At 35.1% G+C, this 13,494-nt stretch overlaps 1 non-coding gene across 1 annotated transcript; it reads left to right on the top strand.

Annotated features, from left to right (window-relative positions):
- Positions 1-4,981: 4,981 nt before the first annotated feature.
- Positions 4,982-5,053, top strand: LOC116456454 (small nucleolar RNA SNORD113/SNORD114 family). Its single transcript, XR_004244682.1, has one exon. It is a non-coding gene; the product is annotated as a small nucleolar RNA SNORD113/SNORD114 family (small nucleolar RNA).
- The last annotated feature ends 8,441 nt before the right edge of the window (positions 5,054-13,494 follow it).

Here is a 13,494-nt window from a genome sequence, read left to right as displayed (position 1 = left end):
AGAATCACCTTTGCTCCAGTTTGCAAAAGGATACTTAAGCATTAGACTGGCATATTAGGAGATAGTTCCTCATCTCCATCTGAGACCACCTCAGCCTGGACCTTATTGTTCATGTCACTATCAGCATTTTTGTCAGAGCCATTCAACAAGTCTCTAGGAGGTTCCAAACTTTCCTACATTTTCCAATCTTCTTCTGAGCCCTCCAAACTGTTCCAACTTCTGCCTTTTGGAACTGGTATGCAGTTCCAAAGTCACTCACACATTTTTGGGTATCTTTTCAGCAACAAACCCCACTCCTGGTACCAGTTTACTGTATTAGTCTGTTTTCATGCTGCTGATAAAGACATAACCGAGACTGGGAAGAAAAAGAGGTTTAATTGGACTTGCAGTTCCACATGGCTGGGGAGGCCTCAGAATCATGGCGGGAGGCACTTCTTACATGGTGGCAGCAAAAGAAAATGAGGAAGATGCACGAGTAGAAACCCCTGATAAAGCCATCAGATCTCGTGTGACTTATTCATTACCATGAGAGCAGTATTCTCTATATATACTATCTATCTCTATATATACTATCTATCTCTCTCTCTATATATATGCTATATATCTCTATATATACTATCTATCTATCTCTATAATGTACTACTGTTTTTCTTGGTTTTGTTGGTAGATTCGTGGTGTTTTACTTGATTATATTACAAAAATCAATAAGTGAATAGATTTTTAAAATTGAAAGACTTTAAATAAATAGGTTATCTGTCTTCTATATGGTAAATATTCTATAGACACGAAGGCCACAAGGACCACTCCCACTTACAAAAAGAATAGGAGGCACTGAGCAGTGCCACCCCATGGCAACTCGCAGTCCTGCTGGGCAGATGACGTGGGCTCTCCCTACCTGGGCCTGTCACTCATATAAGAGGGGACACGTAGAGAGGGGTTTGTAATGGTCATAATTCTCATTTTTATTTTAGGTGATTCACTCAATGGTGTTCATTAAGTTAATAATTAAAATAATTTATTAAGTCGATTAAGAACGAAGTGTTAATTGTGGGTCAGTGGTGAGAAAGAGGGCCAGCCATGGACCAATGTTGAGAATGTGGCACAAGCCAAGGATTATGGTTAATCCAGCATTTTACAATTTTAATATTTCTTTAAAAAGTTTAAATCTAGTCTTTTTCACACCTTTTCACACCTGCTTTCTCTTCTACAGAGTGAGTGCACCGCAGGTGATCAGCTATTCTGTAATGATGAGGGCCGGGCTGCTTTCTCTGTGGGCAAGGAGCATGGAGGCTGATGACGGGACAGTCAGGGTCCTTGTTCTTGGTTTGGATGATTTGCTCATGGATGTTGACTATATTATTTAAAAGAAATAAATAGCTCTACATATTAAAATATCGCAGAACATGCATGAACCAATGATGAGAATGTTATATGAATCAGTGTTCATGATTAATCCAATTCAACACCACTTCTATTAAGAGTACAGTCAGGCTATTTTATTTGTGCTGCTGGCAGTTTAATATTCATATACATTTTACATCACTGTTGATTTAAACAGTCCTCCATTGATATACACCTATGCCATTAACTGCTTAAGAGGGTATCACCCAGGAAGATTGAAAGTAATTATCAGTATTCTACTGGGCAAGAAGATGGATTTATAGTAGCTTATTGCATCATCTTTGAAACATAGACAAATTAAAAGAAAGAGGGCTACGGATGGGCCAGTGATAATTGTGGCATTGCTATGTATGAAGAATGTTGATTGATCCATTGATCCATGTGTGTCATACTGAGATGCATTATAGGAAGAGATCTAGTGTATTATCTCTGTGGGAAATTAGATTATAGACATGCACTGTCTAGTATCATCCATGCTAGCCACGGGAACTACTGTGCACTTGGAATGTGACTAGTCTAATCGACATGTGATCTACGTGGAAAAATACACACCGAGTTTAGAAGCCTCAATATGAAAAAGGTAAAATATTTCTAGAATTATTTATATTGATTAAATGATAGTATTTTAGATATTGGGCTAAATAAAATACACAATTACAGTTGATTTCATCTTTTTCTTTTTACTTTTTAAATATTGTAGCTTCTAGAAAATGTACAAGTATTCGTGTAGGTGGCATTATATTTTTTATTGCTCAGCACTGCTATAATCCAATGAGAGGAATATTCAATTTTATGTTTTTCTAATCCATGGGTACTGATTGTATTATTATTGGCTAATCAGTGATGAATCAATGATAAGTGAATAAATGAATGAGAAAAAAATGGAAACAGCACACGCTAAACATTAAAGTGTATACTGCTGAAACAAGGATTATTTTCCTTTTTTTTTTTTTTTTTTGAGACAGTCTCACTCTGTCACCCAGGCTGGAGTGCAGTGGCGCAGTCACAACTCACCACAGCCTCGACCTCTAGGCTTAAGCAATCCTCCTGCCTCAACTTCCCTAGTAGCTGGGACCACAGGCTCATGTCACCACACCTGGCTAATTTTTTGGTATTTTTTGTAGAGATGAGGTTTCGCCATGTTGCCAAGGCTGGTCTCAAATTCCTGGGCTCAAGTGATCCACCCGCCTTGGCCTCCCAAAATGCATGAGCCACTGTCTGGCCTATTATAAGTAGTTTTTATTTTATTTTATTTTATTTTTTTTGAAACGGAGTCTTGCTCTGGCCCCCTGGCTGGAGTGCAGTGGCGCGATCTCGGCTCACTGCAAGCTCTGCCTCCCAGATTCATGCCATTCTCCTGCCTCAGCCTCCCGAGTAGCTGGGACTACAGGCGCCCACCACCACGCCCAGCTAATTTTTTGTATTTTTAGTAGAGACGGGGTTTCACCGTGTTAGCCAGGATGGTCTCGATCTCCTGACCTTGTGATCCGCCCACCTCGGCCTCCCAAAGCGCTGGGATTACAGGCTTGAGCCACCGCGCCTGGCCAAATAGTTTTTATTAAGCACCAAAATCTGTGAAAATAATGGCTGTGGTTTAATGGTTAATTCTTTTAGGTAAGGATGGTTAGTTTATTTAGGTAAGGAAGATATGAAAAGATCATGTAATAATCGATGCTGTTCTATTTTGTTGGTGGTGCCTTGCTAGTCTTCAGTTTTTTGTTTCAAAGAAAATTACTGACATTAACAAATACCTGATTAAGTAGCTGACTAAATGGAAGAGGATTAAGCATGGCAACTGCTGAGTGAGGGCAGGATTAATCCATGTAGGCACCACTGAAATCCACTGTAAGAGATACCCAGTCTTTTACCTTCATAGATGGGCCTGTAGCAGCGTCTTGATCTTAACCCTTTTATGCCTCATGATATTGATTACATTAGTATAGTGTAAGGGAATCAATGAGTAAATCATTAAACAAATTGAACAAATGTATAAACAAACTTTTTTTTTTTTTTTTTTGGAAAGGGAGTCTCACTCTGTCGCCCAGGCTGGAGTGCAATGGCGCGATCTCGGCTCACTGCAACCTCTGCCTCCTGTGTTCGAGCGATTCTCCTGCCTCAGCCTTCTGAGTAGCTGGGATTACAGGCACCTGCCACCATCCCCAGCTAATTTTTGTATTTTAGTAGAGACGGGGTTTCATTATGTAGGTGAAGCTGCTCTCAAACTCCTGACCTCAAATGATCTGCCCACCTAGGCCTCCCAAAGTGCTGGGATTACAGGGGAACTTATTAAACAAGTGTGTCAATGAATAAAAAAAGAAAGTCAAGCATGAACCAATGGATTATTATTATGTTTTTGAAGCATTGAAGTCAATAAAATACACACAAGCACAGGGCTGGGTGGTTGCTCTTACTTCTAAGGGAAAGATTTTTACATAAATAAGAAAATGGAAGAGCACCAGTGTTGAGAATGTGTCAGGTGATAAGAATTAATATTAATCCAGTTCTAGTCAATGAGTTCATTGAACAACAATGAGAATGAAGATCTAGTTTATTATCTCTGTGGGTAATGGGCAGATTGACAGATGTTAGTTTTATTCAGAGTTTTTGAACAGTTTCTTTGGATTCTCAGCTATGGATTGTAAGGGAATGAATGAATAAGTTTATGTCACAATAAGTTAAAAGAGGACAGACGACGGACCAGTGATGGTCATAAATTATGAGGCAAGTATTAGGAGAAAGTCATTTCTATACTGCTGATGTCCATATAAAGGATAGAATGTCTGGACTCCTAAATGCTTGATGTTCACAGATGTGTTCTTGTTATAGTCAGTTTTGGATGCTGGTAGATTTATCCTTGTGAATTTTCTTTCAAAAGATAGATATAAGATTAAATTAACCTATTTCAAATTAAATAGTAAATAAGCAAATAGATGAATACATAAAGAGGGCCAAGAAGGATTTGTCAATTAAAGAAAATTTTATTTTATTTGAAGAATAAAATAAAACTTAAAAAAAGAATGAGCATTGGTGAAAATGTACCCTGAAACAAAATTTAAGATCAATATAATTCTGAACAAGTGGGTTCCACTAAAAAACAGATGGAAGAAAATAACTTCATTCAGTTGACAATTGTTTAATGTCATTTTTTCACCACTCTTAATTTACACATTCTGCCATTGATAAAGATTTAGGTTTATAAGCTATTGACAGAGAAAACACAAGGAAGGAAAAAAATGTTGTCAGTGAAGTAAAACAAGTGGCTCCTTTATGTTCTTTGTTAAATATTTAAAATTTGAAAACGTGGAGGAAAGGCTAGAGACAGAGGGCCCTGCCTGGACCACACTGAGTGTGGGACTGCATAAGGATTTTGGTTGGTCCATATGTGTGACAGTGAGACCCACTGTAGAAGGAGATTTGGTGGATTAGGTCTTGGAAAAATTAGCCTACATCTATCGGTTATAATATTCATATATCTTATTCTTGCTTTGTTGTGATTCATGAATATTAATAAAGTAATTTTTGCCAATTAATGAATTAAATCAACAAGCAACTGTATAAATAAATAAAAAAGTCTCAAAACTAAACCAATGATAAGTACCCTGGGGTGCTTGAATCAAGGATTTTGATTAAACTATATGACTCTGAGGTCCATTATAAAAACAAACCTAATTTACTGCCTCAGTGGGACACGAGCTTGTAGCTGCAGTGAGGAATATAAGCTCTTGTGCTGGGGATTTTGCAGATCTGATATGAATCCTATTATCAGTAGTAAATCAGTGCATGAGTAAATAAAGACACGTACCAATGAATTCAGCCAAAGAGGGCTGGATATGCACCAATATGTATGTAATGAGATATAAATTATTATTAAATATTTCTGAGAAGCCGAGTTCTAGTAAGTAAGTAGTTCAAGGCTGTTACCATATTATTTAGGAACATATGGGCAGATGTATGTTTCTGGGCTGCCAGCTGTTAATTTTGTCCTGTATTTTAATATGAAAAGGGAAAAAAAGGAAACAAATAATTGCTTACAGAACTACCTAATTGAAAGATCAAGCAGGGACCAACTGTTGAGCTTGTGGGCAGATGTTAGTGTTATTTAGAGCTCTTGTTCAGGGTATGCAGGTTTACAAATTTTGATGGTATTATTCTAAGTAAATGAAGGAAGGGATTATTTATTTATTTGCTTATTTATTTTTTACTGACAGAATACTTTTTTATTATCTATAGCATCAAGAACAATACTTCCCTCATAGCAATGACACAATAAAACTATAATAATAAAATAATAAAAAATAATAAAAATGTTAGCAATATAGCTAACAATTGTTTACTATGTATTAATCACTGTACAATTTTTTAAAAATTTTCTATTTTTATTTCAATAGTTTTGGGGGAACAGGTGATTTTTGCTTTACATGGGTAAGTTCTTTAGTGGTGATTTCAGAGATGATGGTGCACCTGTCACCTGAGCAGTGTACACTGTACCCAATGTGTAGTCTTTAATTCCTCATCCCCTACCAGCCTTCCCCCTGAGTCCCCAAAGTTTATTATGTCATTATTATGCCTTTGCATCCTCACAGCTTAGCTCCCACTTATAAGTAAGAACATACAATGTTTGGTTTTATTCCTAAGTTAATTCACTGAGAATAATGGTCTTCAACTCCATCCAGGTTGCTGCGAATGCCATTATTTTGTTCCTTTTCATGGCTGAGTAGTATTCCACAGTTTGTGTGTATGTATATATGTATATATACACATATATATACACACATAGTTTGTGTATATCTATATATATATACACACACAGTTTGTATATCTATACATATATATATATACACACACAGTTTGTGTATATCCTTATCCACTTGCAGGTTTTCCTTATCCACTTGCAGGTGTTGGGCATGTAGGCTGATTTCATATTTTTGAAATTGTGAATTGTGTTGCTATAAACATGTGTGTGCAAGTGTCTTTTTCATATAATGACTTCTTTTCCTCTGGATAGATACCCAGTAGTGGGATTGGTGGGTTAAATGGTAGTTCTGCTTTTAATTCCTTAAGGAATTGCCATACTTTTTTCCATACTGGTTGTACTAGTTTGCATTCCCACCAGCAGTGTAAAAGTGTTCCCTTTTCACTACATCCATGCCAACACTGATTAACTTTTGATAGTTTAATTATGGCCATTCTTGCAAGACTAAGGTGGCATCCCACTGTGGTTTTAATTTACATTTCCCTGGTAATTAGTGATGTCGAGCATTTTTTCATATGTTTTTTGGGCATTTGTATATCTTCTTTTGGGAATTGTCTATTCATGTCCTTTGCCCACTTTTTGATAGATCTTTTTTGTTTTTTTGCTGATTTGTTTGGGTTCCTTGTAGATTCTGAATATTAGTCCTTTGTCAGATCATAGTTTGCAAATATTTTCTTCCACTCTGAGGGGTGTCTGTTTACTCTGCTAATAATTTCTTTTGCTGTGCAGAAGCTTTTTAGTTTTACTAGGTCCCATCTATTTTTGTTTTTGTTGCATTTGTTTTTGCATTCTTGATGGTAAACTCTTTGCCTAGGCCAATAACCAGAAGAGCTTTTCCGATGTTATATTGCAGAGTTTTTATGATTTCAGGTCTTAGATATTAAGTCTTTGATCCATTTTGAGTTGGCTTTTGTTTAAGGTGTGAGAGATGATGATCCAGTTTTACTCTTCTACATGTGGCTTGCCAGTTATCCCAGCAGCATTTGTTGAATAGGGTGTCCTTTTCCCACTTAATATTTTTGTTTGCTTTGTTGAAGATCAGTTGGCTGTAAGTATTTGGTTTTATTTCTGGGTTCTCTCCCCTTTTCCACTGGTCTATGTGCCTATTTTTATACGAGTATCACGCTGTTTTGGTGACTATAGCTTCGTAGTATAGTTTGAAGTTGGGCAATATAATGCCTCCAGATTTGTTCGTTATGCTTAGTATTGCTTTGGCTATGTGTGCTCTTTTTCAGTTCCATATGAATTTTAGGATTATTTTTTCTAGTTCTGTGAAGAATGATGATGGTATTTGGATGGTAATTGCATTGAATCTGTAGATTCCTTTTGGCAGTATGGTCATTTTAACAATATTGATTCTATCCATGCATGAACTTGGGATGTGTTTTCATTTGTTTGTATCATCTATGATTTCTTTCAGCAGTGTTTTGTAGTTTTCCTTGTAGAGATCTTTCACCTCTTTGGCTAGGTATCTTCCTAAGCACTTCTTTGTTCTTGTTGCAGTTGCTGTAAAAGGGATTGAGTTTTTGATTTGATTCTTAGCTTGGTTGTTGTTGGAGTATAGCAGTCCAACAGATTGCATGAAAGGGATTATTTAACAGAGGACAAACATAGATGAATAAGGTTAATGTATCATTAAAAATGTTCATATAAATAAAAGGGGAATGGAGTTCTGCACGCTGTGGATAAAGAACATAGAGTCAGTTATTTGTAATAATATTTTAGGCCATTTTGCATTTTCCTTGAAGAAAATAAAAATACCAACAAATTATTCCATGAGTGAATAAAAAATAAACAAATAAATGAATAGATTCATAAATTAGGATCAAACACGGACCATTGGTGAAAATGTGTTAATAAATGGGAACATAAACTTACCAATTCTAATCAAGGAAGACCTATAAAAAAGATCACCTTGGTTCTTACGTATGTGGGTGGGGCTTAAGTGATAGAATTTGGAATATGCATAGTTTTTATTATTTTCTTAGGGTGTAGGTTCAGGAGTTTTCACTATATTGCCTAAATTAGTAATTAAAGAAGTCAATAAATAAAATCAGGGCCATTCTTGGGCTAATGATGGGAATTTGACAAAAACTGGAGTTTTTTTTTGTTTTTAATAAATTTGGTACAACAGGACTTAGGTCCCTTAAAAAATCTAAATATGTGCTGCTTCTTGAATTTTCGAAAATCTAGTTTTTACTCCACATTCCGTATGCCAGATCTGACTTATTTGTTATCCAGTGATGGAGATCATGGCTGTCACTTATGTGGATAAGAAGCAGAGAGGCACATCAAGTAACAGAGTTCTTGTTCTTGCTTTGAAGGGGGCTATTCATGTTGTCCATGGAATTAATTCAAAGGAATGAATGGCTGCCACAAACATAAATAGAATTAAAAAATGCTGAGAGAGTGGATGTGAAGTGTTCTCACCACAAAAATGACAACTATGAGAAGTTATGGTTATATTAATTAGCTCGAGTTAGTCATCCGACAATGTATATATACTTCAAAACATTATGTCATACACGATAAATACACATAATTTTATCTGTCAATTAAAAATAAAATAATAAAATCAAAACTAACTAAACAATGCCATGCATGGACAAATATTGGGAATATGTAATGAACCATAGGTTAAGATGAATTCATCTTAGTACAGCTGAAGTCCCTTACAAAGACGAATTTATTTTGGTACAACTGAAATCCCTTACAAACATAATTGGAGGGGGTTGTATTCATTTTCACAGTTGCGTAATATTCTACTGTATTGCGTACCATATTTTTAGAAGATTTCTCTATTGATAAAGATCTAGGCTTTTACATTGCTGGGGAGGGAGCACCTACAAATATGGAATGAATTGCCAGTGTTCCAGTTGTGGAATGAGATGATAGGCTGTTCATTGTACCGCTGTTAAGTTATAAGTAAATTAAGTGAAAGACGATTGAGCAAAGAGCAGTGGCACACGGGATGGGTAGGAAGCAAGGTTATTGATTAATTATAGGCACAGTCTGAAGCCCGATTAAAAAGAGATCTCGTCTACCAGCTCTGTGGGAAATGAGCCTGGAAATAGCATTCTGCAGCAGTCGGAGGTCTTGTTCTTGGGTTTTTGTGATTCATGGATATTAAATTATTTTGTGGGTGAAACCATGAATGAAATAATATGCATAATCAATAAACAGTGCATAAGTAAATACATGAGGAAAAAGTGAGTGATGAATAGTTCTGGGCATATAAATCATTCATTTTGATTAAACCCTAAACTCTGAAGTCCATTAGAAAGAGACCTTGCTCTTCTCTGTAAGGGAGTGGAGTTCAGAGTAAAAGTTCAGTTTCTTGGGCTTTAGTGCTTCCTATGTAGGGATTGTAAGTGAATCAATGAATGCATTAACAAAGAAATGTGTAAGTGAAGATAAAGACTGTCATATATGGACCACTTATGACAGCATGTCATGAAATAAGTATTACTAGTAATATATTTGTAAAATACTGAATTTCAATATAATACATAGACAAAAGCTGTCATTTGGAGTACATAGGAGGTCCAGACACACAGAAGTACATAGACAGATGCATCTAAGTGTCTATGTTGGCATTCTGGTTTGGTAAGAGGTTGCTAGCTGTCAGCTTATTAAGAAGGAAAAATATTTACATAAACAAAAGATTACATGAGTGTAATAGAAAAGGAGCAAATATGTGCCAATTTGAGGATGTGTTACATGACACCAGTTATGATCGATCTAATTGTATCCACTGAATTTTATAAAAAACAACAAAAAATGGCAATGGATAGAGTCAGTTATTTCTATGGGTTGTTTTGTGTTCAAGTTCGAGTATAGAGTCTAGGATCTCTGGTCATTATGTATTGTTTTTTAAGTTGAATGAATATAATTATATCTCAAGGGCCAACTCTGGACAGTGTGGAGCATGTGATGTGGAATAAAGCTTATGACTAATCCCGTTCTACCCTACTGACGTCCATATAGAGAAGGTGGGATCTAGGCGCTTCTAACTTGGGTTAACTTGGGTTAAGTTCATAGAGATCATAGAATATTTCAGTTCTGGGCTGCTGGTGGGTTTACTGTATTTTATTGCGAGAGGGCCAAACATGAACCAATATTCAGAATGTGTCATATGACCAGGGTTATAATTAATCTAACATTATTTAGTGAGTTTTATTTTTAAGAAAATTAAAAGAGGATTTTTTTGGCTGTAGCTATGGGCTATGAATATGTAGACAGATATTGACAGTTCTTATCCTTTGTCTTGGAGTCCATTGTTATTGGCATGTTGTTCTAAGGGAATAAAGGAGGTTATTCATATCTAGATCAATTATTTAAGAGAAGGCCAATCATGGGCCAATAAGGAACATGTGTTATGAACCAAAGTAATGATTACTCCAGTTATACTCTAATGTTGTCCAGATAAATAGAGCTCCAGGTTGCCCCTGCTTTGGGTGAAGCACACATTGAAATTTCCATGGAGTAATTCTTTAGAAAAACAGATATGTAATTTATTCCATGCATAATTGTATATATGAGTAAATAAGCGAATCACTAGACATGTAAATCAGAAAGATTCTGCATCATTGATGAGAATATGCCATAACACAAAGGTTTACATTTATCTAGTTTTGCACAAGTGAGATCCAGTAAAAGTGATCACCTATCTGTTAAATTTATGGATAGGGAGTATGTAGACAGATATTTGTGATAGATATGGCTCTTATTCTCATGTTGACATTCATTGTATTATTTAAAAGCCCAAACTACACAAGTCAATAAATAAGGAGTGCCATTTTTGGGCAATGATGAGATGACCCAAGTTTATGATTAATCTAATACTGCCAAACAAATTTCCATTAAAAAGTCTAACTGTAGGGTCTTTCTTTCTCTTGAAAGTATGTATTTTACTTCATCAAATGAGCACATTATGGTGAAGAACTGATTTAGTCATTCTCTAATGCTAAAGATCTTGCCTTTTACTTCTGTGGGTAAGGAGAGAAGAGATTTATGTAAGTAACAATTCGTGTTTACTGTTCTTGGATTGGGAGGTTGGTTCATGGGTGTTGCCTGAATTTATTAAAATAATAGCTGGAAATATTAATAAATAAAACTAGGTAACACCAATATGGACCAGTGATGAAAATATGTTCAGAATTGGGATTTACGATTAATCTGATTTGGTACTAGTAAAATTCAATAAAAAAGATACAGGGTGTTTCATTCATTTTCAAAGATGATTCAAACTGTTTTATTTTTGCATTGTGATTCAGTTAAGTACGTCTCCATTGATAAAGATTTAGGCTATTAATTCCTTGAGGGAGGAGCACACAGGAAGATGGACAATATTGTCAGTGTTCTAGTTGTGCAGTAAGATTATGATTCCTTGGTGATTTATTATATCATATTTGGCACTTGAAAAAGGGCCAACCGTGGACCAGTGAGTAGCATGGAGCTGTCAGGAAACAAGGAAGTTGATTAATTTATAAGTGCAAAAAGTGCATATAGGTATATATATGTATACAAACACACACACACATATATGTTGCAAAAAGTGACTTCCATCTATTAGCTCTTTGGTCAATGGACATATATACAATCATTAGTATTCACAGATGTTGTTCTTGAGCTTTTTGATTCATGAGAATTGATTATACTATTATTAATGAATCAATGAATAAAGAAATAAACAATGCATAAAGTATGTCAAGTATAGCCAATCATTAGTATTCTGAGTTGCAGGAATCAAAGATTTTGATTAGATTCTGTAACTCAGAGGTTTATTAGAAAAAAGAAACTAGTTATTTCTTCTGTGGGAAAGGGGCTTACAGCAAATGTTAGGAATAGCCAAAGATCTGATTCTCAGTTCTTCATGCCTGTGAACTGGATGAGAAGTGAACCAATGCAAGAATAAAGATGTAGAAATTACTGATGGCTAATTATGCAAGTCTGTAATGAAACGAGGGCTATTACTAATTATTGTTATTTTCTGAAGCACTGAGTTTCATAACATAAGTAGATTAAGCGTCCCTTACTATTTTCCATAAAAGACGTATCTAATTTCACGAGACTCCCTGTTGTAATTTCGGATTGATGTTGGGTTGTCGGTTTTATTTAGAAAAGAAACAAATCATTTACATTAAATGTAATAGTTCCAATAATCGCCTAATTGAAAGAAGGCCAGGTGTGGACTAATATTGAGAATATGATCGTAGGTATTATTAATCCAATTCTGTTCACTGAACATTATTTAGAAAAACAAAAATGATCTAGCCATTTGTATTTTTGGGCAGTGAGCATACAAGCAGATATTAGTCAGTGTTCTTGTCCAGTGTCTTGGCTTTTATTCATTTTGATGTATTGTAGAAAGTGAATGAATAAATGAGTTTGTGTTTCAATTATTTAAAAGAATATGGACGATTGGCCAAAGTGTCATCAAACAAAAATAACAATTAACCCATTTTTACAGATGAAAAATAAAAGAAATCTACATGGATCCCACTTTGGACAAAGTGCATGTCAACAGTTGCATGAAATAGTATTTCACTTCTGGATTATTGTTTGGTTTTATTCTTTTTTTAAAAAAATGAATAAATGATCAAATTATTTTGGGGGTAATTAAGTGAAAGAAAGAACACAAGTGAGTCAGTAAATGCTTAAATTAAGGTAAATCTTGGATAATTGCTTCATGGCACACTGTCAGAAATGCTCAAATATGGTGCCTTAAAAAAGATTAATGAGGTTTGGGTGTTGATGTGGTTAGGGAGTATACAGATAGATAGTTGTTAATGGTTACATTTATTATTCTTGCGTTGGGTGGATTTAAGGGTTCATTATATTAAGAATTAAACAGTAGGTAAATTCATACATAAAAGGTATGGTTATTCATGAGTCAATAATGAGAATGTGTTAGGAATCAAGGTTTATGATTAATCTAAAATAATTTCTAAAAGTAGTTAAGTCTTTGCTGTTTCATTCTTTCTAAAATGTGTATTTTCCTTCACACAATGAACATGCCACAGCTAACTATTCAATAACAATAAAGATATTGGTGTTTTGCCTCTGTGGTTAAGGAGCTCAGAGACTGTTGTAGATAATAGTTAAAGTTCATGTCCTGGGTTTAAGTGGCTTGTTCATCACTAAATTATGTTAGAAGAATAAACGGCTAAATATATACATATATAAAAAGCATACCATACAAGAAGCAATAATGGAAGTGAACCAAGGTTTATGATTAGTCTAATTCAGCCCAACTTAGGTCCATTACAAATGATGGAGGGCTTTGATTAATTTTCAGAGGTTTTTAATATTGTATTTTATTTTGTGCCGTGGTTGAT

This window comes from Hylobates moloch, unplaced genomic scaffold (assembly GCF_009828535.3).
Source record: "Hylobates moloch isolate HMO894 unplaced genomic scaffold, HMol_V3 SCAFFOLD_16, whole genome shotgun sequence".
Classification (NCBI taxonomy): domain Eukaryota; kingdom Metazoa; phylum Chordata; class Mammalia; order Primates; family Hylobatidae; genus Hylobates; species Hylobates moloch.
Note: the sequence above shows the minus strand (reverse complement) of the source record. Positions and strands in the feature narration are given on the sequence as shown.